Source organism: Camelus dromedarius, chromosome 4 (genome assembly GCF_036321535.1).
Source record: "Camelus dromedarius isolate mCamDro1 chromosome 4, mCamDro1.pat, whole genome shotgun sequence".
In the NCBI taxonomy this organism is placed as follows: domain Eukaryota; kingdom Metazoa; phylum Chordata; class Mammalia; order Artiodactyla; family Camelidae; genus Camelus; species Camelus dromedarius.
In genome coordinates, this window is record NC_087439.1 from 48,865,129 (window position 1) to 48,886,322 (window position 21,194).

Sequence of the window (21,194 nt, forward strand, 5' to 3'; positions counted from 1 at the left end):
TTTCAGAGCTAATTAATCGTATGCAAGCAAATACAAATTTTTATTTCTCCTCCTTCCATAAACATGATAGCCTGCATATGAATTTTCTGCATATGAATTTTCTTTTAAACACAGGAACACATTTTAGACCTCTCTACATCAGTACATAAAGACTTTTCCTTATTCTGTTTTGTGGCCACATAATATTCTACTCTATGAATTTGCCATATTATTTAACCAGTTTCCTGTTGATGGTACATACCTCACTTAAGCAACTTTCAATTTAATTTACTGAATAAGTAATACATTCACATGTTCAAAAGTTATATATATATATATAATTTATATACATAAAGATATTTCCATATCTTGCACTCATTAATGTCTTCCATCTACCCCAGAACCCCCACCCCACCATGCATACACCTAGGAAAAACATGCAAATGTAGGTTCTTCATTTTCTTCCTAGTATATGTAAAAGGTAGACTCCTATATACAAAATATCCTTTATTTTGCTTTGTCCACTCAATTAAATATCTTGGAGAATTTCTCATACCAGCACACAGCGAGCTTCCTCATTTTTTGCTTTGACAATTTTTTTTTTAACAATTGCAAACTCATCTATTGTGTGGCTCTACCATATTTTAATTTGACTGCTCCTCTATTAATTAATGGTCATCAAATACTATTTTGTCTGTTCAAATGCCCTGTGGCTTAGTGTCCTGGGACTATTGTCTGGCATAGAGAGTATTTGATAGCATAAGTTTACAAAGAGTGCTTAACTGCTTCTTTGCTCTCACTAAGAGCTTTTCACATTAAGGGTTAAATATCAGCGCTGAATTTTTTGTTATTCTACACATGGCAGAAACCTCTTACCTTAAGCACCATAAATAGTCTCTCTGCATATTATTGAAATGCTGTTGCTACCACAATGAGGAATTACAGAAAATGTTGCAGCAATTATTACATTACTCTTCCCTATTGACTGAGCTGTTGCAGAAGATGCCAGATGTGAGTGTGCTGAGAATGCCTGACGACACCCGAGAAATTTGTTCTTAATCGTTTTTCTTTCTTTTGGGTGTGGAGAAAGTGAAGCCTCCAATGTTGATTGATTTTTAAAATGTTCCCTGACCATGATCCAAAATGATAATTCCCAATGATCCCTAATTAATTACTTCAGGAGCTAGAGTTTTACATCACTAAATAATACAGAATACATACAAACCTGCTTTTAGATTTGTTTTGGATGGAATCAATCTGCATTTCACACACAAAACTATAAAGTCCTTCTGATCTGAGAGACATTATTAGAAAAAAAGCTAAACATAAATTATGGAAAATTGCCTCTGGTTGTAAGATGGTTTAAATAGAAACAATCCAGTTGGGGTGAAATTAATCTACTTTTCTAAAATAGAGGCAGGTTTTGCAATAAAACAGGGCAAACTCTTTGCTATCTTAGAGAGCATCTTCAATTCCAATGTATACTTACAACAGTGGTAATAGTGTCTGTCAAACGTAGCTTGGCATCACCAAGTAAAAAGAAACAGCATTGAAATGTAGCCACAATTATTTAGTTTTCACATAAGGATGGGTTCTCTTGTTACTCAAGAGATAAATAATAGATTTAAAATTTTATTTTAAAAAAGAAGGATGTAGGCTTCAGATAGTGTGATGTGACATTTTGGCATCTGATGGGCAAGGTGGTTTAGTGGTTAAGAGTGTAGGTTCTCATACCACCTGTGTTAACTGTCTAAACTGTGGAATTCACAGCCAACACAAGTACAAATTCCAGTTCCAATATCTTATTAGCTCCAGGTAAATCCCTGAGCCTCTGCTTTCTTATCTACCATGTGGGGTTGTTGTGAGGAACGTGATGCCTGCCGTGTATTTCAAGCTCTCAGTAAGTGGCATCTTTTTCCGGCTTGCTCACTATCCCAGGGCACTTCTCCAAAGCTTTGATTCTAATCTTTGATTTGCCCCAACTTTCAAGCATGTTCTGGTGTTATCTTGGGTGATGATGATCACGAAAGCCTGAGTTCTGGGAGGCCATCTCTCTCCATCTCTTGGGATATGTCCCAGGTTGGTTTTATTTGGGCTGGGCAGAGAACTGAGGGTGGGGAAGGCACAGTACCCCCTCGAAGCCTCCCTGTATGAGGACTGTGGTGCACTAGGGCAGGAGTCCTTTTGTCCTCCAAGTCCCAGGACTATAATTGGAGTGTTTCTGTGACTGGGTGAAAATCATATTGTGGGATAAAGAACATAAACTCAGTACTGGCTGCTGAAACTCCTCTTCTACATCTGGTCATATTTTTCTGAGCACCCAGAAGAAATGGTGAGAAACTAATGATCAGTTGATAACAATTTAAAAGGGTGCTTTTCAAGTCTAATTCCTACATTCTAAAGTAGCTATATATATAGTAACCTGTCAAGCATTTTCTTATTTCTTTAATACATGTAATAAAGAGTGGAGGAAAACAGGGTAATGAAATCAAAGCTGTATCCTTCCTAGTTTGTATATGTATTAGAAAGAATTCATAAGCTATCAAAAGTGTCTATTTACATGCAGAAGAATCAACACAGTATTCAAAGAGTATGCCCTTCAGAAAAGGTCAAAGACAGTCCAGCCTGTGGTTTAGAAATGGTAACAAGGCACAGATTCAATGAAAAGTTTTAGATCATGGCTGATTTTTAAAAACATTGAAAAAACATATAAAGTCTGAAAAAAACACGTAAAGTCTAAATAAATACCTGAAAAAGACAACACATAAATATATGTAGGTCTGAATTTTTTTCTTTCTTTTATAATCCTTGATCTTCAGAAGAGGGGCCACATCTTTCGTCACTGTTTATCCTAGGTAGACACTAAGCACTTGATGAATAAATGGATTGGTGAATGAATGAATGAATTAGAATAATGCCAGGGTCCAAAAACTTAAGCCAAATTACAACGTTTATGATATTTTCAATGTGATAATAGTGAGGTGCAGACGTACATCTTGAATATCAAATGTCACATGGTTGAGAGATAAATCTAAAAATAAGACAAAAGATTTCTTCAGTATTTAAGGAAAAAAATAGTAAATGTCATCCATAAATTTCCTGCCTTTATAAAAATGCAGCTTTTGATTAAATATGGAATAAAAGATACATCTCATGACCATGTTATTGACAGTTACATAGTAATTTCATCAAGGGGCAATGAGTTAACATGTCATTCGTAATATTCAAACAAAACAAAACCTCAGGATCGTGAGGTAAGTATAGCCGAGGTCAACAGTTATACTAATCCTTCCCCCTAGTTTTTTGCCACTTTATTTTAGGAGCAAAAATAGAAACAAACTCCACATATTTTCAGTGTGCAATTAGCTCATTTACTTCACTATCTGAAGATCTTATGAAGTAATATTTTATTCCGAGTGATTCTTGCAAGCAATTTGAAATTAAACATTTTCCTTGCACCTGTAAAAATGTGTAAATGATGAAACTGGCAGCATGATGATCGCTTTACAGAGAAGCATTTCCTTCATCATCTTCAAGGTCGTTCAGATTTATGACCTAATCACCCGTGGCCCTTTAACAGGATGCATTTGAATTGGATTAAAAAGAAAAACAAATATCAGTGTGGATGTATTAATAAAATGTGCCTGACCTTTTCACTTATCTACCTCTTTCAACATATTGTGACTCACAATAAAAGAAGGGAGTTTCTGGGATTTTAATCTTGAATGTTTCAGCTTCAGAGTTGCTTCAGAGTTCCTGCCTGCGTATTGATGTGTATGGATCACGGAGGGCTATCTGTTTCCTCCTTCTTTCTCTTTGGGGTTTAATTACTTCACCTACATCCTAATTCAGGTAACTCATAAAGCTTAGCCTTTGTTGTAGGTCCAACAGCTGTCTTATGTCAGTAGCAAGTAAAACATTCACAAAGTACCGGAATGCTGCAAGACGGTTTATAGTGCTGCAATAAAAGGTAAATTGAATTTACAAAGATGCATTTGTCACTGATTAAAAACTTACAAAGTTAATTGGAAACACTGTGGAGGTGTTACCACACAACTCGAGGTGTAATGGGTGGTTCTAACTCAGCCTGAAGGAGAGTTGCGGGTCCCATTATGGTCTTACACAGTGAGATGCCCCGCGACGCGCTCTAATTTAAGTAGCAAAGCAACACCGTAAAGATCTCAAATATTTTTAACAGAGGTGAGTGTAAATTTACTCACGATAATTCTTGAAAATAGCTGGAGGAAAAAGCCTTCAGTGTTAACAGAAACACAATGGGCTAATCACATCGCTTCTCCCTTGGAAACATATTGAAGGGTTTCTATTTTTCCCCATCTGCGACGTTTCTTATTTTTCTGATATTTACGTTGGCAGTACCACTGCAAGAAGTTTATCAGTTGGGAAGGAGAAAAAAACAGGACTGAAACAGCCAGCAGTCTGAAGTCAGCAGGACCCTCTCTTGGGACCTTGGCGAATTATCTCCACATAATTCACTTAACCTTTGCCATTTGGGGACTTGGGAAACTGAATGTATTTCTAAACTTGAGGCTTTTAATTGCTGGTTTTAGCGTCACTAGTCCGGCTCCGTTGGAGAGACGATGATTGAAAAACAGTTCTAGGAGGCTTTTCACCTCTGGTGCGTATCCTGGATGTAATTAAGCTGGTGGCCTGGGGTGGCCTTGAGATTTCTGCAGACAGGAGTGAACACTTAAGCCCCAAGCGATGGGCCTTATGAGAACATTCTGTGTGTGCCTTGAGTTGAACACACAAACTTTAATTTTAGACTAGGTTTGTATTGAGATTAAAAGGAAAAAAAAAAAAAAAGCTGAGATAACTAAACTGGGTAATTGCCTTTGGTAAACTCATTATATCAAATATCTAGTACCAAATTATCATAGAGTGATAGAATTTGGGGGCTGGAGTCTTTGAGATTATATGTTTAAATTCAAACATCATGAATTTTATCCATATTTATACATATTATTATTTCCACCTAATCTATACTCTACAAACTAAACTCTAACACTGCTGGACAATAGTGTTTTTGGTGTCAGAGATGGTAGTAACTGTGGAATTTTCAGTGTATATTTAGTTCATTACCTCTGCTGGATGAGAGTTTTAAGTCTGATTAATTCCGTTAGTCAACAAAGGGGACCATATAGCCACCCAAACCTATTTTTTTAAAGCGAGTGTTTATTGAATGCTTACTATGTACTTACTGCTTTTTGTATTTAATCCCATTTAAACCTCACAACAATGCTATAAGGTAAGTGCTATCATTATCTCCATTGTAATATGAGCGGACTGAGATTCTAAGATGTTAAGTAACTTCCCAAGTAAGCACTGGAGCCAGGATTTACATCGTATACTGTCCTGTAATAGAGGAAGTACTCTCTGTGCTATGGCCCCATTGTATGTCAAAGCTCAATTGCAAATATGCAGAGACAACACATTTATGAAACCTTTGCTGGTTCCCTAGAACTGGGGGGCCTGGCTGACAGTAATTAGTTGAATAGTAGGAGCAAAAGTCGAGTTCATTTCTAAGAGCTGATGTGGTATAGTAGAAGGTACACAGAATTTGGTATTTGAGTCCCAAACTTTCCTGAGAGGCTTCCACTGACCTGAATAAGGCAACTTCTTGAAACCTCAACTTATTTACCCATAAAATGGAGATGATATACCTTATGGGGGTTATTGTGACGATTTAATAAGACAATATAGAGGAAATACTGGGTAAACTGTAAAGTCCTATTTAAATACTAATTTTTCTTCATCTTCTTCATGTAACATCATCTTTCATGGAGGATTTTCACCAAAATCTCTCTCCTAAAATAGCTGCATTTAAAAGCTGCTTGATAAACTTGCTTGAGTACACTTGGATGGAGCAATGACTATGATTACAGCGTATCAGTCAAAGGAGGGCTCATTGTACTTGCAGTTACCTACTTGGTTCATAATTTTCCAGCAAAGCTTAGGTAACTCTCAGAAAATTGTCTTCCCGAATGATGCATATGCATGATCAAAGGAACTAGTCACTTTGCAACTACAGAGAAACTTGGAGATAGAGGAAAATTTCAAGTTTAAAATGAAAAGTTTGCAGAATTTCACTAGAATCCCTGAAAAATCAGAAATACAACATTATGGGGAAGGAATCATACAAAAATGTTAATTATTTCATTCCTTCAGGTATAAAATGTGGTTCAACCAGAGGCAGCCTTGAAGGTGTCTCAACCAGCAGGCAGCTTCATTTATTCTCCAATTCCTTCTACTTTTCAGTAAGTTCTTTCTTTTCTTTTAATCTTGCATCTGTGACTTACTGAATTTTGTAAGGCCTTTGTTTTTAAAACTGTCTATTTATGATGCTCATTAAGTAAACATAGTGGCAACACAAATCCATTATTACATTTACATGATATCAACTATTTATTGTTGTCAACTCCTAGCACCCATCCCTAATGAGACACCAGGAGAATGTAAATGATTTCAATCTGCAGATAATTTAAAGAAAACAAATTTTAGTCCTAGTTCTTTTTCTTACCAACCTTTTGGTGAAAAGAGTCAAAATGTTGTGAAATGGCCAAAAGTTAGAGTGAAATTTATAAACATAATGACTAGTTCTCAAAATCTATGCAGTTTGAGACCAACTACTCCATAAAGTATAGATTACTATTATCCCATTCTTTTTATGAATAAGGAAATCAAAGTTATAAGAGATTAAGGGACTTGCCTAAGATCAGTGGAAGCCAGTCAGGGAAAAACCCGGGATTTAAATAACAAATCCTTTTATAGAAGGGCTCACGGGGGATGTCTCTGCCACAAAGGATAATGACTCTCAATACAGGCAAATTTATATTCTCATCTTTGAACCCAAGAAAGCACCACCTTCCACAGACAAAATCAAGTTTACTTGTATGTATGTGTGTAAATATATACAAAACAATTCTATGTTTTAAAAGCATATGTCTCAACAAATCCTTGTCTTTTGAAAATATGATGAAGCAAGTAAAAGATAAAAGGTAAATTATGGATGACAGGAAAGGTTGAACAACAAAAACACTGAAATAAGTTACAGTAACTTTCCCTCATTTCTAAAGTAAGGTCTTTCCTCTGTCCCCAGTTTAAGACCAAGATCTAAGAGACTTCACAACTTGAATGAGACTTGAACGACTTCAGAATAACACGTGAAATTACAGTGCATCTGCTTTTGACTAAGGATTTAAAAATATTTTTTGAATGAATGAACAGACATTTATTATTACTCTCAAAAGGTATGGTAATACACGCACATTATCCAAATTACTCCACCTTCAGACAAAGGGGCTGAGCAGCTAAAATACATGACTTCATATTTCTAAGGGAAGGGTCTTTCTTATCTCTGGGCTCTACAACACTATACTTCCTTTCCCAGAGTTAGATTTTTATGTTAGATAGTATGAAATCATCATTGAGTTTAGATACCAGTAAAGATGAGTGGTTGTATAATTTTGACAGTCAAATAACCTCTTTAGGCCTAGTTTGGTCATCTGGAAAATGTTTCTGCACAGGAGAGAAGACTGGATGAGGGGGAAGATACAGCCGCTCAGCATTTCCAGAACGCTGTTGCAAGGATCACTAGCAGAGGTGTGCTGGAGCCAGGAGCTTGGGAGGTAGTGGACACCATTTCGACACTGGCCACGGTGGGCGTATTCACACCGTGTAAGTTGGCAGATGCTGCTAATCAGGCCCCCTCCCTTTCCCGAGAGCTGGTTGTTAAACACGGACCAGCACACCACTAGTGTTCGTAGATACTCCTTGAGTGAGAGTTCTACAGTCAAACAGGTTTTGGAAACACAAGATTTTACGAACTTTACCTTTTTCTATTTCTCCATTCCTCTCTCCTTCCTTCTCTCCATGCCCCCCACCTCTCTTCCTCATCTCCCTCCCCTTTTCCTTTCCTCCCTTCTTTTTCCCTTTCTTCCTTCTCTTGCCCTGACAGGTCACGTGATTTTCAAGGAAGAGATATGTGGCAACTCACATTACAAAACTTTATAAAAATGCTCTTCAGATGTGTCTCAGTCCTTAAAGTTCCATTCCTTGCTGGGACCGATCAAATCTTTACCCCTCTCTCTTCTCTTTCTCCACTTTCTCTAACATCTATTTCTTTATTTCCTACTCAGGTAGCACATCATTTCTTTTTGTATAAGAAAAAGTACAAATTCATTTAGAGAATAAACATGAAAGTCCCCACCCGTCTCCAACCAGTAGAGGTTTTTTAACTGCAGGTCTGCTGAGGCTTTAATAGGCTAACGTCCACTGTGAGCCTCCAGAGGGGACATTTCAAACTATTTCAGCACAGGAACTGTTTCCCCAAACACCTATTAACCTGTTGAAGTAGATGAATGTTCTTTGGAAGAAGTTTCAGAAAAAATGGATGAATGGATTTCTAAGAAGACTTTGAGCTGCAAAATTATACTAAGCATGATTCTAAAGATGGTTATTATTTCAGATACGGGATGAACCATAGAGGTCCTAGTTTTTGGATAAGCTTGTGAAATAAAGACACATGATTCTGTCGATTTACTTCCAGGATGGAAAAGATTCAAATACTGAAATGTTCACATCTCTTTTGATGTTTATCTAGAGATCTGATAGGTAGGGAAGATTTGTGAAATGCTGTGCTATTGCCCGAACCCCAGACTTCCTAGAAATGCAGCTTTTCTGTAGTGTCTCTTGAAATAGAAAATCAATGACAATTCCCATTAAGAACTAAGTGTATTTAAGAATATATCTACATATATATACAGATAGATATAGAGATAGACTGATGGCTAGATAGACATATAGTTTTAAAGATTCTAGAAGAAACTTAGAATACATGAATTCTATTTAAAGCCTGGCTTTTACTTCTACTTACCCTGTTCACTAAATTTAAATGATCTCTACAGTACATTTGCAAGTTTATGCCCACTGCTTCAATAGTGTTAAGGGATGTTACAAGTCTCTTAATTCACTGTTCAGGAAAATTAATCCAATTAACTCTTTTGATTTATTGTCAGAGATCTTTTAAAGGTAAATTAGAGCTAAACTGTAGTTATTGAAAACAGATCATTTGCCTATGAAATATGGTATTATTATGAAGTCTAATATGAATGCCTGCTTTAGGGCCTTTCTCGGACAGGTTCATACTACTAGAGTTCTTGTGAGGTTGAATTAGTCTATGGATTCTGATAACTGCTATGAAAATAAGGTGAGATGTTAAAAGACTAATGTAAAGCAAGAAGGCCGAGGGAGATGATAACACGGATTAAATGAATTATTGAACTCTTATTCCAGAACACAGAGATAAATCTTAAAGATTGCCTTTGTTAAACTGACCCTTTATCTTATTGGAGAAAGCAATAAAAAGCTCCATCTGGTCTCATCGTGCTGACGCTGCTGCTGAAAGGGTGTGAGACTGAAGGGATCCAGTGGTGAGCTGTAAGCAACACAGGCACAGACCTGTTAACAATTAACCTTTTTCTCCCTCTCGGCATCCACAAGGGACTTGGCCACAGGAAACTGGAGTTAGCTTTCTTCTCCTCTCAGTTAGGAGAAAATGCCTTTTGCAGAAAATACTGCCTACTGACCACATTGGAGATCACATTGAGCATAAGTCAACGTAACACCACCATCCACAGGTTAGTTAAGTGTTGAAAGCAGGTGTTATGGGTAGAGGCTGGGAAGAACAGTGTGGGGAGTGAAAAATGTTGAAATCCAAGGCAAATCGAACAGGGGAAATAAAGATATTGCAAACAAACTCCTGTCAGAGTCAAAGACAAGCTAGGGTGATTTTCAAATTATTTTTGAATATTCCTAAGGGACAGATTATAAATTCTTGCCTACTTTGGGGATGAATGTACATGAAATGCCAATGATACCGTAATGGAAAAGATTTTTAATTTTCTCTTTCCAAAAAGAGATACTCTCAGCTCAAGGGAAATGATTCTTCTCTAATGAAAGTAGAATTGTTTTTTAGGAAAAGAAAAAATAAATGCTGAAATGAGCTGACTTTATATTAGGAGACTAAAATTATTCTTTGAAATATTGATGCAATTTTTTGCACTATGTTATATCCAATATCTAACACACAGTAGGCAAAAAAAATGCCTATTTACTGAGTAAATAGTGAACAAACTGCATTCAACAATTAGTGAACAAATAGTGAACAATGTTTTTTTAATGTAGGTGGGTAGTGAGCAGATAGAGGAACTGAAAGATAGCTAGATACCTTTATACATATCCAACACCAGTTGATGGATTCAAATTTTTCTTTTTGGGAGATTAATATTACTATTCTCTATAATAAGTGCTTAGTTCCATCATATCTAACTAATACTTGTGATCTTTTTGTTTTTTTCCCCTTTAATCCAAATCTCTTATTTCTACCAGTGATGGGAGTTAACTCTGGTATTCTAAGAGTGTTGGAAAAATCTCTCTTTAGGGAGGTGGGCAAGCCCTAACTCAGGTCAGAACCAGGTTACTGTGGGGAGAGACCCTCACCTCCAAGGGTCTGTAGGCACCATCCCCACCCTCCACACCATGGAGACTGCTAGTCACCTTCTATCACTTCTCCAGGTCCCACTTCCTATTTGAAACCTGTTCATACTTGTGTCTGACGACTGTGAGAATGTGACTGTCAAGCTCCCTGTCCTGTGCTATCCTCTTGATTTACAGCAGGAGCAACAGTCAGTCAATCCACACTTGGTCTCACCATCAGCCTCAGATCCTGGGAGGCTGGCTTTGGCCAAGACACTAGCCCTTCCATCTTTCGAGGGGAGGTTGGACTCGGTTCCTGGTTCCCTCAAGGAGATTTAACCAGCTTGTCTCTAAGGTCATGTTCAGATCTAAAAGTCGATAAAGTTCGGTTTTTATGGTTCTAGGAGTCTATGACCTTAAGAAGTAGTAACCACAGAATATGAAAGGCCCATTGCAAAGGTCTGGCCTATATCTGATTGACCAGATAGATGGAAGGAGCAGAAAAGCTCTAGGACGCACTGAGGAGGTTTCTGTGGCCAATAGCAGACATGTGTAGGTGACTGTCCCCTGGGGCTCCTACAGAAAGGATGCACACACATGCTCCCACTTCTGGAGCTGTGGGGTGTGGGTAGGGGGAGGTCAGGGCATGTCTGCCACCTGGCCCAACCACTGAAAAGACTATGATGCCCCCAGCTTGGTATGTATTTCAAAATTAAAATATTTCTCCCCCATGAGACTCAAAATTTATATAGATGCTAAAATGAAAATTGTGTTCCTTTTTTTTTCCCTTAAGGTTTCCTGATTATAAAATTCTGGACAAGTTCAAAGTTCAAGCTGAAACTTTCTCATTGCTGCTGCAAGCATATATTTTCCTGTTTGAAAATCTCATACAACATAGAGTTTGGGTCTGAAGCTTTGCTTCTCGCTTTTTGCCAAATGACGTATGTACTATCGGTCAGGCAGCTGCAGAGAACTGTGACTCTAAAACACCAGACTCAGGTGCACATGAGAGGTGCACAGACTGACCCCATGAATGTCTCCAGCTCTCTTCCCAGTTCTGTGATTTGATGGCATTTTCATCAGTTCTAGGGCTTTATCAAGAACTTCTGTATCAGTGGTTCCAGGAAGCTCTCTCCAGGTTCACCCTGGATGATCCCCAGTTGATTCCATTTTCTCCCTGCTGCTCAACCACCAATCTCTCTTCCAATTTCTGCCCCATTCTCTCTTCCCTGTAACTCACAGACTTGAGGCAATTTTGGACTCCTTCCCTTCCTTTCATCCAGTCAGTCACCAATTCCTGTCATCCCTTCCACTTCTTTAATTCATCCGTTCATTCAGCAGTAGCTACTGTGTCCCTTTCATGCACTAGGCACTGGATGAGGAACTGGGGACAACTGGCTCTGCAGACAACACGTTTGGAATCTCTCTTGCCTTGGCCCCTTCCATTCTACTCCCTTAGCTCCTGTTCCCATGGCCCTGCCCTAATGCTTAGCTGTGTTAATGCTGATCTTTTAATCCAGTTTACATCAGGGACTGCCGGCTCAATCTTCCCCAGAGCCGGTCATGTTCCTCCTTTGCTCAAAAAACTTCAGTGGCTCCCCATTCCCTCCTGTGACACAGCCCCTGTAGTAGAAGCAACACTGGGCCAAGAGTCTGCAGGCTGGGTCCTGGAAGACCAGTGAAAACCATGGAAGCCAAGTAGATTTCTAATCCCTGCACTGCCTGAAACTCGCCATCAGACTTGGAATACTTTCCTGGATCTTTGTTTCCTTGTCAGTAATGGGGTGGGGGGTGGGGGTTTGGGTACGGTGAATTCTGAACACTCAGCCCCTATTTTCTATTTTGTTATTATTCTATTTTCAGAGCCCTACCCTGCTGCAGACTCAGGGGTCTTTGAACTATGGCCTATCTTCTAGCATTTATACAGATTCCTAAAGAAATTTAAGAAACACTTTATAAGAATTTCTGCTTTTTTTCTATGGAGCTGGATGGCTTTTATTCTAGATATTTTTTACCCCCAGAGGGAGATGGTTTAATAATTCTCTTCTCTCTTCTTTCTCAATGGGAAAATGATTACCAGGGCAGCCATTAGCTACTGTGCACACACGCTGCTCCTTCAGTCAGCCCAAGTAAGTCAGGAAGCGAGTGTTAGGAAAACTAAGGCTGGCTCTGTGGTCTCATTAATCAAAATGCTTATAGTTTAAAGTTTTGAACACAAGCACATCTTCTGGTGCTAAATGAACATTAGGGTGGCTTAGAAAACAATTACTCTTTCCAGGTTGGGCTTTGGCCACTGACTTTCACAGTGGCTTTTTGGCGGCACCTGGCTCAAGAAGATTAATAATGATCCTTCCTGTTTCTAAGAGGTTTCAGCCTCCTTTCTGCTCCTCCACATGCAGGTGTCGGAGGTGGTAAGTTAGGTGTCTTTGGAGCACTGCTGTTTAAGGGTAGCCATTTCTATACATGAAACAGATACAGTTCTTAACGTATTTGGATTTATATCCAAGAATATCCCATGTTCCCAGAACAAACGTATGCAAGCTCGATGATTTTCCCCCTCCCCTCATCAAAGGTTCTGTGACAAATCTGTTGTTGAGTTATGGTCATCACAGCTACATAAGGAACAGCAAGGAAAAATGATAGCCCATCATATATTACCATGATGTTCCCGTGTTACTCAGGGTGATTATACTGATTCTAGAAGTATATCACATTGACTACCAGCTCGAGCCTCACCCACTGCTATGCCCCCTCTGTGACCTCCGCCGCTACTGAGTCCCGCCTGCTAGCTTCATGGGGACCTTGCGTGTGCAGAGAAGAGTGTGATGGGGAGATAATGAGAGCCAGTTCTCAGTCTTATTATTACATTTGTAATTTTGTACTTGAATTTCACTTAGAGAACAGCCATTGGTAGATTTGGTTAGAGAGAAAATAATAGACTAGGGGACTGTTACGTGGTTTAGGTAGTTTTCGATAATTTCATTGTAAAATTATGTCTCATAAAACGAAGTCCAAATTATTTAGAAGATAATGATTAATTTCTTTGCAGAATATACTTAAGCTAGATCATTCGGTGGCTATGATGCATGTACGAGTAAAATAAGTTATAGGAATTTTGTATTTATCCTATATTTTTCATCAGTCTGGTCTTAAAAGACAAATTAGACATCTTTTAACAAAATTTTTATTCTAGATATTTTTTACCTCACACTTTGCTCACTTAGCTATTTCTCTCCTCAAATAAAGTGTTATTACTCTTTCATAATTGAGTTGCTATTTATAAAGCACTTGGAACAGTATCTGGCACATGGTATATGTGAAATACATAAATAACTGCAAAAATAAATTAAAAATTAAAAACCCTACTGACAATTAAGGGGAAGATTCCAATACCTTTGGTATTAGCAGTTGCTCACATATGAAAATGATTTTGGAATTTACCCCAAACAAATGAGATTTTAAACCAGATTGATAAAAGTCCATATTTACATTTAAAGCTATGTTAAATTTATTTTACACAATTATTATTCATGTTTATTGTAGAAAATGTATGCAAATACAGATAAAAAATATTCCAATACCCAGATAAAGTTATCTTAATATTTTGTACTTTTTTTCCAGAATTTCTCCCTCTGTGTGTATATATTATACTGTACATATGTATTTAAAAATATAAATGTATGCACACATTATATATTTAAGGGTATATAGTCATACGTGCACAGGTTTAAAATCTATATTTTAGTGGGATCTGTTTTTCTCATTCATTTAGGTGATGGCTTAACAAATCCCTACAAAGCAGTTTAAATTATTGCCTTGTTGATAACCATGCAGCAGGCCCTGAGCTCTGTGCTCTACATGTATTATTCTGTTTGGTCCTTATAACTCCTAAGAGATAGCTCCTGTTGCATCCACATCGCAGAGGAGGATTAGACTAAGGACTCTGGCAAGGCCGCACAGTGGTGTCTGACCTGAATCAGGGTCTGTTGTGCTCTGAATTACTGGACTTTCATGATAGACACCTCCATGCACCAGGATAACTCATTACTTTCATAAGACTTAGGGCAACCCCTTCATAAAAAGGTATGCAAGTCAGTCATTGCCCACGCCAGCAAACTAGATTCAACCCATTTTCTATACTTTGGTACCCGCGCTCAGCTTGCTGGCTGAGATTTCCACAGCATGAAAATCAAAGGCTCTCAGGTTTTGTACCAACCCGGTTCAAATCAACTGTGCGACCTAACACAAGTCATTGTGCTCCTGTTAGTTTCTTGTATATTGTCTATACCCAGAGGGGAGTGGGCCATGAGTTATTTACTCCCCGACAGTCTACTGAACACGTTTGAAAAGACAAGTTAGACATTAGGTCCCTCCAGGACCTCCCCTCGTTGTAGAATAAAGACATAGGGCTTCAGCGCAAGGTGTGCTTTGACAGAGGTGTGAGCACCCTGCAGATGGAGCAGGAGGGAGGAACCACACCCTCTTCAGCCCTTTCTGCTCAGACTCCAAAATGACTGGCCTGCACTCAGATAGGTCTCTTCATCCCTTCAATGTAATTCACTTCAATGTGAAAAATATGTGTTCACTGATGCTCTCAAAGTCACACCAATAGTAGCTTCGTTGGAGAAAACTGCAATGACAGTGTAACATTAGCCACTGGGTTGCTCCTTTGAGGGTGGGATAAAAGCTTTGAATGTATTTTTGAGTTGGCTTATTGTAAATTAGGCATTGATTTGGCCTTTGCAAAATTAAGGATTCCATCATTTCCCTTTGCTCCATTGAAAGATAAAGTCGAGGTAGGTAAAAATGAAACTCACCCCATACAAAATGGGTATTTGCGGTTTTTCTTTATAAGTAATGCTGGCAAATCTGTAGATAAATCGTTGGAAATAAAGGCCTCACATTTCATATTTTTTAGTAGAACATTTGTAACGGGAAAAAGTTCGAATCTTATTTTGTTAAAGTAAATTAAGAAGTGTATTTCTAAAGAAAATTCTATAACTTACTTCTTTTGTTTTATTTATGTGCTGCTGCATTCTACAAGGAGATCATCAATAACCTTGCTTTTTAGTAAATAAAATTGTAAATCCTTCCTATTGGTGTAGGAAAGAAAAATTATCGTATTGTATTACTAAGTACTGCTGCCAAAATATTCGTAACCTATTGACTTTAGCCAAAATATTCATAATTTAATGATATTTTACATTCTAAGACTTTCCAAGTATAGGCTTCAATGCTTTGGTAAATATGATAACCAAATTATCATTTACTAAGTTAATGTAGAATCATAGCTGAAAAAAGGAGTATGATTATCGTAAGCATGGAGGAATGGGCATTTTAATCACATTCAGTTTAAATTTAAAGAGGTAGATCTGTAGGGGAAGGAGGAGAGGGAAATGGGGAGGCAATGGGCTCAATTCATGTTTCCTTACGAATGATTTTGTTTAAGGGTTTCTGAAGGCTCCAGCCAGGGCACTGTTAGGCCAATCCAGGGTGTCCCTGCACTCATACTCATGAAGTGACAAATCCAAAGAGCAGTCAGGCTCTAGAACCCTGATCTCGTAGGTCTCGTTCTAGGGCTCCTTCTACTACACTACCTTGTAGGGACTCATGACCTTTTTAGAGGGAGAGGGGCAGTCCAATTGAACTCTGCTTAGACCTTTATGGAAATGCAGTTTGTACGGGTCACGTCTCATCGATTAAGCTTGGTCCTGAGCTGCGAAGTTCTTCAGTGTATTTTATGCATAATATCTTTCTGGTCCTATCATGAAGACCGTTGACACTACTTTGCAATTATGCAGAGAAAACAACATGAACTCGCTATTCTTCGAGTACTTTTTCCTCCAGGTGCTGCATGTTTTCAGGTTCTGATTTGTAGACAGAGGGAAAAGTGGGTCACAGAAAGTGCCATGATAACAGATGGAGAGAGAAAACACTCATTATTTCTTTGGATAAAAATGTTGTTTGCCAAAATCATTAATTTTCTAGGTATTTTTAAGGAATAAGTAACCCCTTTCAAGCTTAGCCCTCTGTTTTTGGAGATTTATCTCAGGGTTAGGAAAAGAAGATGATAACCCTTCTGCCAGAGTTCCTGATTTTATTGCTGAGTTTCCCTCTTAATTTTTCCCAGCTGGGGTACCTTTGCTCAGGGGAGACTTTTCTGACTCATGCCAGTCAGAATGCTTTTAATTCTGAACAATTAAAACACAGTCCACATCTCCTCTAATCGACAAACCTCAGTGATTATAATGCAAGGCTTGCTGATATTTTAAAACCAGAAGGGCTCTGAGCTGCTGGGGACCAGGAAGCCAGTGAGCGTTGTGGGGGATGGGTCACCTGGCATAGAGCCTGGCAATAAAAGAAGAGGTAAAGGGGGTGAGATAGGTGGAGATAAAGGTGAAAGCATTTTTATTACTTGGCAATCCATCATTTTAAGGAGGAGAGAGCCCCAAAGAACAATGGAACTATGCAGATACGGTGAATTTGACTGAAGAAACAAATGTTACTCTGCAATGGGGTTGTCAGTTGACAACATCTATTTATTGAACACTGTGTAGAGCACTGTACTAGGCATTACGCCAGGGTTTAAATTACAGACACTCTCGGATTCACACCCCCTCATTCCCTTCCAGTAACTTTGAAGAAAGAGAAAGAGGGAAGAGATGTTGGTTTCCTCCCTTCCCTTAAAGTTTACACTGTAGCTAATTCTATATTCTAGTGAGATGATCTGATGTCAGACAGTCTTTCTTACCACTGACATCCTGTTAAGGAAAGAAGATTCCTTCCTGATTAGTACATTAATACAGTTTCATAAACTGCAGTTACCACCAGGATGAAACAACAAGGATAAAATAACACTTTGCTTACTCTGAGACAAGCATCTGTTTTCCAAGTTTCTTCACGTCCCTTTAAACGTAGGGCACTCCCCACCCTCCCCTTCCCTCATTTACTTCCCCACCCCCAACTCCAGCGCCTCCATCCTTATTTGGCATAATCACTTCCTTCCCCAAGCCACAACTTGGTTTGGTTTTCCTTTACTCCCCAGGAGCACAGAGCCACTTGCAAAAAAAAAAAAAAAAAAAAGGAAGCGAGTGGGGAGGATGAAAAAATCCTAAACTGCCAGTTTAAGGATAATAGGGAATTGTCCCTACTCACTCTCCCCGCCCTGGCCCCGGGAATTAACCAGAGCTTCTTTTGGTATAACTTGGTCCTTGGTGGGGATATAGAGCCCCTCTTCAGAGTGCTAAGCCTTTTACTCACTTTCACATTGTATTTATTTAAGCAAATCAGCACCGGATTTGGGGTGAATATGCTTTGATGCTGGTGTAGAAGAGGAGGTGAGCAGGTCAGGGAGAGGAAGCAAATGTATGAGAAGATGCTGAAACTCCACCCACATCCACCCTTCTCCTTTACACTTGCTGTTAACTTTTCTGTGCGGTTTGGATCCCAGTATCCTCCCCAGGTATTGGGAGGTGGCTACGTGACCACCTTTTTATACTGTCATGGTCTTCACTGTTTCCTCTCCAAAGTCATACATTGGAGCCCTAACCCCTAGTGACTCAGAATGCGACTGTATTTGGAGACAGGGCCTTTAGAGTGGTGACTAAGTTTAAATGAGGCCTTTAGGATGCGTCCTCATCCAATCTGGCTGGCGTCCTCATGAGAAGAGAAAACTTGCATGCACGAGGAGACACCAGGGATGCCAGTGCACAGAGGAAAGACCACATGAGGACACAGGGAGTCCTCAAGCCAAGGACAGGCCTTGGGAGAAGCCAGTCCTGCCGATACCTTAGTCTTTTGACTGCCAGCCTCCAGAACTGTGAGAAAATAAATTTCTATTGTGTAAGCCAGCCAGTCTGCGGTATTTTGTTACGGCAGCCCTAGCAAACAAATACATATATGACGGGGCCCTGGAAAACCAGAGGCTCCTATTTCCCTGGAGTATTTATTGAGTCCATCCACTTATATAAAGCGCTTACTTTCTGCGTGCTTACCATGTGCTAGAGACTGTGCCAAGCACTTTCCCTATATTATCTCATTTAACTGTTAAGCCAAATCCTATAAAACCCCCTGGAGGTAAGACTTAGCTATCTAAGAAACTTAATATTACAGTGAAGCTGCTTTAAAGAAAAGTTGAAAGTGATTTCTTTATTAAAATTTGTTATATTCTATTACGTTTCAAGATTGTTCCAATCTATTACGTTTCAAGATTGTTCCAATGCTAACAATTTAATTTACCAGGATCATTAAACCAAATAACATCTTTGGTAGTAGTTTCTAGATGGGGACAGTTCTTTCAATGCCATCTTTGTGAAAAAAATCAGAGAAGAAAATATAACTATAAACGAGAACTAATTTCTATAAATTACTTAGACAGAGAAAAATGTCAAGTTGATAAAATAAATATTATTGACCTGTGAATTTACAACTATATAATAATTTAGTACCTGGTTTATTTCTTAAAGACTGAACCCATTTCCCATTTTTTCTTCTATTATATGCACATGACATTTCGATAATCAAGCAGAAAAGATACATGCACCATCTCAATCTTTCTTGTCTAATTAAAAACTTTTTATGCATAGCAATTTTACCATTTTGCATTATCACTAGAGCTCATTTCTCATGGAAAAAAATTAGCATCAGTTTAAAAGAATATTTCTTTAATCACCAGTTCTGATTGTCAGTAGTACCATTTTGTAGATAGTTTTTAGCTGACTAACAAATCTTTTATTTTATTGGCTGTCTCATTTTGCTCTCTTTCATATTTCACATTTATGGTCTATTCAGACATTCTCCTGTTTTGTTAAGTAGGAATCTGTGTGGTCTTTGATGTAAGACATAATTTATTTGACAAGGAAATATGAGTCTGTGCCCTGAATCTACATTTAACTGATGGATTGAGAAATTTAAAAATTGCAACAAGATAGACTCTCCCCCCCGCCGATTGCCAAACTACTAGCATTTTGCTAATCTATTTGGCGGTGAATTTACATATCTGTGTCTATATATGAATAGATAGAGGTTCACACAGTCACGCAACGGTACCCCGGTGTTTTCATTAATAGAAAAAAGTCTCATTTTATTAGTCATTAATGGTTCCTGTGGAAAATTTTTAAAGAATTTTCCCCTGAAATTAAAAATCAAGATATTTATTTTATCTTTATGTAGATAGTTACAGCTTTATAAAGTGAGCCATAATGTCTTCAAATCTATGCTGCTCATTCCTCAACCTAGTAAATGGAAGTTCTGTTAGCCTTTCAAGATTTATATATTTCATATATTCTCCCACATCTATGTCCCAGTTCTGGTAATTGGAAACTTACTTGCAGCTCATTCTCTCTGCTCAAACTGCTTGTCAATTAACCTTTGCAAAATGAAAGTTTTAAAAAATATGACTTTCATATTTCAATCATGTTCATTTTCCATCCTCTGGAAATGTAGAAATTAAATAACACTCAGGGGTCTGCAATGCTTTTTACATATCATTTAAGATTTGAAACCTGGCTTTGATATTCAAATATGACTACTATTTATATGCAGTGGATGAGATTAAGTGGTTCAAATGACTTGTGCTGGTGTCTTCCTGCTTGGTTTACAGGTATGAACAAAATACTAAGTGTGCCAAAGCATTTTTCATCAACATGCACTGTTTCCATAGACTTTTTGGCAGCTGTCTGTACCATGCTGGGCCATACTGAGCACTGGGGAAGAAAACAAGGGTTCTACTGTATGTTTGAAATTTACATTCTGATGAGCTTAGATGGAGTTGTTGCCTGTCCTGAACTGCTGACTATATGAGGGGGAAAACCTAACAGCTGTAAGAATAACATGATTGAAAAACAGGAAAAAGCTAAAATTGAAAAATGTGGGAAAGTGCCATCAGTGGTATGTTGAAAATACCTACTGAGCCTTTGTTTTAGGAAAGGTTGGAGTTACTGGTTTTAACAGTAGCTAAGTAGAGAGGGAAGAAGTCTGTCATTAGTGCAGACACGGTTATTAGAGCTTCCTAGCGTGCAAGGTATTGTGGTTTCACAGAAACGAATCAGACCTGATTTTCCCCCCTTTAGCAGCCCCCTCTACATACCCCCATCCTGGACTGCTTAACTGCTTATCTGAAAATCCCTGTTTCTTCCTTGGTGTTTATTTTAACTTGTTTTACTAATCTGGTAAAGTTTCCCCATGGACTTCACAACCCTAACACCCATCCCCGAGGAGTATGGTGAAAATAGGACCTTCTGTCCGAGTTGAAGGCAATCCTTCAGGCCCTCGGGAACATCTCAGCTTAAACTCTTACGTCATTTACCTGCCTTCTGCCCTCCGAGATCTCAGATTCTTTTAGAAACAAAAGTTCTCATTCTTAGAATGTACTCTCCCCAACTTAGAAAATCCACCCTCCCATGCTTGAGTCCCATTAAATAACTTCTGTTATCATTTCGGAAAATTTCCAAACTTTGCCTGATCCTCTCTTTGTCTTAGAGCCAACTCACTCCTCAATATGCTAGGAGAGAACCAATGGAGCACAGACCCGTGGTCTCTTCCTCTCTGGCCTTTTTCATATTTTTCCCCTTTCTTGTTCATCATTGAATATTAGTGGATAATTAAAATCCAATGATCATTTCTTACTCTGTGAAGTAATAAGGGTTTTTCAGGTCTGAGAGAACTAGATTTGACTCGGGGCATGACTGCTTTCTGGGTGACTTTGGGCAGGTCCGTTCTCC